Source organism: Anopheles bellator, chromosome 2, assembly GCF_943735745.2.
Source record: "Anopheles bellator chromosome 2, idAnoBellAS_SP24_06.2, whole genome shotgun sequence".
Lineage (NCBI taxonomy): Eukaryota > Metazoa > Arthropoda > Insecta > Diptera > Culicidae > Anopheles > Anopheles bellator.
Window position 1 is genome coordinate 41,728,768 of NC_071286.1, and position 5,098 is coordinate 41,733,865.

The window sequence follows — 5,098 nt, forward strand, 5'->3', positions numbered from 1 at the left end:
AGCTGTGGGTAAAAAATTACTGAACTGTTTTTGTAAACCAAAAACCCTTTAGTTATTCTTCAAAAAATTGTTTCATTCTCCTCAATCTTTCTATTTTCAAAAATATGCCGCAAATTCTTCTTCCGATACTGTCTTCAATTCGTTTCGGTCAGGACAGGCGAATACGGTGGGTGCGGAACGATGTCGGTCGAGTTTGTGATGAATCGATCACGAAATGGTCACGAAAATGTGACACAAAATCCAAGAATTGTATTTCTACGAATGCGGTTTTCTTTAGTAGACATGCATTACGCAATCAACGCACAATACTCAAATAGTATTCCTAGTTGATAGTTTGGTCGGTTGCAAGGAATTCACAATGATCCACGGTGATCGAAGACAAACTAACGTCGACTTTTGCCCACAGTAGTATGCACAAATGGTCACTGAAGGCACCTTGTTTGAAGGCAATCACATTTCACTTCAAGCCGCAAAACATTTACAGAAAGAAAGTTTTCGTTAGTGAATCATGGCCACACGTTTTCACCGCCAATTGTACGTTGCGGCCGAACCGCTTTGCATATAAAGGTCACACCCTCGTCCAAGAATCGTGTTCTTTGGCACACCTCGGTGGGTCGCCCAAGCGAAACACTTTCTGCTAAATTAATTCCACCCCATGTACAGGGCTCGTAAAAATTTCCCTCGAACCAGACGACCGCAGACCCAGACTGAGCGGGTCATCCAATGCGCCAACAACACATTCTGTTGTTGTTCACGCCGCGGCTACGTAGTTAAGCTCCCGGTCGCAGCACAAGTGTCGCTCTCACACGATCGAAATGACCCACAACGGTAACCCAACGCTTTTGCTTTCGACCCGAATCCAAAACGAGCCCCGTTTGTTGTTTGTGGCTCCGGCTACGGTTCCGGTGAAATGCCGCCAAAATCTTCGCCATGACCTCCGCCGGTGACTCATAAATCCGACCGAGAAGGGCGCGCTCTTAACATAATCGTCCGCCCGTGCGGCCCGGGCGATCTGAAAACTCCGAGGTCCGCGAAACGATAAATCCACGTCACCGCACGGAACTGCAGCATAAATCAGAGCATCGATGGAAAGTTCAGCGTCATCATCCGCCGGCCATACCGACAGTCGTACCCAACCTTCATTACTTTCCTTTCAAATTCAATGCATCCTAATGCAGGGGGAGGCCAGCCCAACCAGCCGACCCTCCTTAGCATAACGCCACCAAATTGACCACCGCGTCAACCGAATCGCGTGGTCCATCGTACGGCTCGATTGGACCCGAAAGCGAAGGGCTTAACAATAATCGACCGTCGTCGTCGTCGTCGTCGTCGTCTTCGTACACGGCTCATGAGCTTTCGATTTTTGTTATTACTTTTATGTCCTCCCCATTGGTAATGGTACGTTGTGCTGGCAAAGTTCAATGAGGTTCCCCGTCGGCCATTCCCCGTCAGGAGGATAATCTTCGCTCGGCTGCTCGAGGACGAGAATGTGAAAGACAGAGAGAGAGAGAGAGGCAGTTAGAGTGAGAGATACGGTCACCATCATCATCACCACCGTGTGATAGGCACCTTCAGTGGGCAGGGGTGTTAATCGTTTATTTTCCCGACCATTAATCTTACACACATCCTTCTCCGACGGCTCCGAACGCATGATCGTATCGATAGCTGCCACTCACGCGATCGCCAGCATTCCGCTTACGAGCTGGCCGGCTAGCCATCCGGTGAGTCATTCCGCCAGTGGCTTCAGGTGTAAAGCATTGCCACTTGCGGTTTTACGTCTGCCGGATCACTCGCCAGGCTGAAACCGAAACCAGTTTAATGAGCCTGATCTGGTTATGCTTTGCTCCGCTCCACCGACTTCCGACTGCGAAAGTCATCGTCCACGACAGTGTCCACGGGGGCCGTTATTGAAACACGTGTTATGTAGCACTTGTAGCACGTGGATCAATCAGTCTAAAAGATCTTCAAGACAAAAAACGCGCCTTCTTCCATGTTATAGGGAATCGAAGGATGTTCATTTAACATAACAAGGGTATTATAATTGCGGCGTGAAGTGCTGTGACGTGGCGGCTGTGAGTTATGGTAAACTCGTAGTTGAGTTGTTGTAACGTTGTTGTAGCCAAATTTCAGCAAGTTTTTTTAGCTATCCAAAAATGGATAGATTTTTGACAGCGGATCAGATTTTAACAAAGATGGCAAAAGAAGGAGAAGGAAAGGAAACTGAAAAGTCAAAGCAAAAACAAACGAACTGTCATTTCACTCACTGGAGCTCACAGATTTTTCACCCAAAAGCTGCTATTGTGGATGCTAGCATAGCAAAAAACCTGTAGAAAAAACACATATTGTGGACGAGGCGTTAGACAGCTTTCGGACTTATTGACTCATGTCCGCTTGGGATTCTCAGCTGATCGCGGCATCCTGCAAAACGGAAGGTTGCAAAAACACAAACACATTCACAAAACGATTACCGGATCCTGTCAGAAATCGATTAATCATTTTCACGTTTCACTATTTTCCTACCGAGCCACGCATTTCGCGCCCTAGCGGCGTGGTTTGCGTGAGAAAAGACGAACCGTCGACTAATGGATGGCCAATTCGGTGGCCAATTTTCACGCTCCCAACCATTATTCGGTTGTTTTTCGGCCCATTAGCGTACTGCGCCTGCACCAATACGGCACCGGTGGCCCTTCGGTGGGGTCCATCGATCGAAAGCGAAAGTTTGACGAAGATTTTCCAGGATTTCACTTTCAAAGGGAGGCTCGCGAAAGAGGCAAGTGTCGGGTGCACGAATCACACCCCGATTGGCCCGGTGGCCGGTTACCCTTTGACCGGAAATGCTAATTGGCAATCGCACCCTGGCCCCGCTGACCGTTGCTGGTCATGTTATGGGTTGTAGGGGGATGGCTCATAGCCGTGTGGCCTTTTAAACGTTATGCTGTTCGTGATTTGTTTTTGATTTTAGTTGCCCTCGTAAAGTAAAACCGCATTTCTCTTTCACTCTCTTTCTCTCTCTCTCTCTCTCTCCCTCTCTATCTCCGGGTTCAATTCGACGATCGCATAAGTGACCTCAATCATCGATCATTAGGGGTGGCCCCCGGTGGGTCCGTTTCCCGTTGGCCATCACCTTTACCACCTACGCCACGGATTGGCTGCAAGTGCACTCTCTGGCCATTGGAGGCCGCGCAAACCGTAACCACTGACCGCTGTACAGGGCCGGCGGCTGTGCGGTTCTGGTGGCCGGGAAGAAAGTCCACCGGGTGAATCGATTTTGCAATGTCAGTGGGGCGTTACGGATGTGCCTGGCAGCTGGCCCGCCTAGCAGGCTGCAGCACCCGGGGACCCGTGCTGTGCGGCGATTGTGCACCGAGCCTGGCGAAGTGTCTTCGAAGCCACGGCAACTGTTAGGCAATGGTGGAATGTAAATTAATAGTTATTCAAATGACTCCCTTTGCTTTGTGCCGACTCTCACGCTCAACCCGCTCGTCTGACTGCCAAAGTAGTGCGCCTCCGGTGTACCAGCGCAACGGTAGCGGTTACATTTTAACTCAATGATCCTGGCACATGTAATTACAATACTTTGTGATTACCTCGGGAACCATATGAAGCCAAAGTTTTACACTTCGCAATGCCTCAGATTGCCAATTTCTCTGCTTTCCTTCGCCTTGCTGATCTTTTTATAACTATTGCGATTATAATTTTCTGCAAATTAACTTATATTTTGACAAAAATATAAAGTTGCTAGAGAAAATAAGTTTAGCAACTGACCATTTATAAATACAGACCATTCCTCGAAGTTTATAAAAATCTGCCCATTGGAACAATGTGTAAAAATATGTGGATAATTTCTTCTGGAATCACTCTTTTTAATCGCTGAATGTTTGTTTATGGTTCTAAGAGCAAAATTATGATAATCACACGACATTCTGATTTAGTTCGTTTGGACTGATGAAATGTTGATCAACTACAGTTATAAAGATTTACACCTTTCTTCTTTCTGCTGGGTCTACCTTATTAACCTCATGAAACAAATTGCAACGGAATTATTATCAATGGACAACATAACCTGATATTATACTTAAATATTATAATGACAAATTATACGTACGACAAAGAGCAGCTATGGAGCTTTCGAAGCAGTTCGAACTCAAGAATTTGAATGATATTGTCATTGTATCAACAAGTTGTGCTTCAGTTGTCTGTTGAAAACTATAGCAAGACTTTCAAGTTGACCTTCTATCTATCTGTTCCCATAGCCCAACATTGTTTTGCTCAATGCTCAAGTGTGGCTTCCCTTTGCTTTGTCAAGTATTTTCGCAAACGCTGCAGGAAGCCGTGTTCCTTTCGCGCCGTTTAACCGGCAAGTGCTGCTACAAACTGCCATTTGAGTTCAGTGGCACACATTTTATGCACCGAAAGCCGCGCCAGGTCAGCAAGCCATTCTACAATCAAGCTCATTCATCAACGCAAACCCACAAACACTTGGGTTCGGGTTCGGGGTTTGGTACGCAGACCGTCGTCGTCAGTCATATTTTTACTTTCCCTCTTGCGCCCGGAGCCTTTCCGTGCCGCGAGCTGCTCCCGTCCGGACGGATGCTCGTACTACATTCTTTCAATCAGCGGCGGCCACCATTTCTAACGTGGCGTCACTTACGGGCACCGTTTAATGGCATCCCGTGGGAGTCGTAAACGTAGCGTCCATTTATTACCACCTCGAGGGAGAGAAGAAATCGCCGTCCGCCGGTGAAACCGTACGGCCGGCCCACCACGTGGACGGTAAGGACCGCAGCATCAGCAGCAGCAACATCATCATCACCCCTAGTCGTGTCAGGTGTCAAAAAGTCGGTGTAGGATTTCGTTGGGCCCCCAAAAGGAGGCCCGCACACTTTCACATGTGTACGGCCGGCCAGCTGGCCAGCTGTTGGCGGGAAATCTAGCGGCCCAGAACTAATCGTGCCCGGTTGCTGAATTGCTGATCGTGACGCTCGAAGTCGCACTTCCGGTGGGCTGCACTCGAGAGCGACCCACGATTTAAATTCAATCTCCTACTCCTACTCCACACGATCGCGATCGGGAAGTGAATGTTTTTGTTTTACGTTTT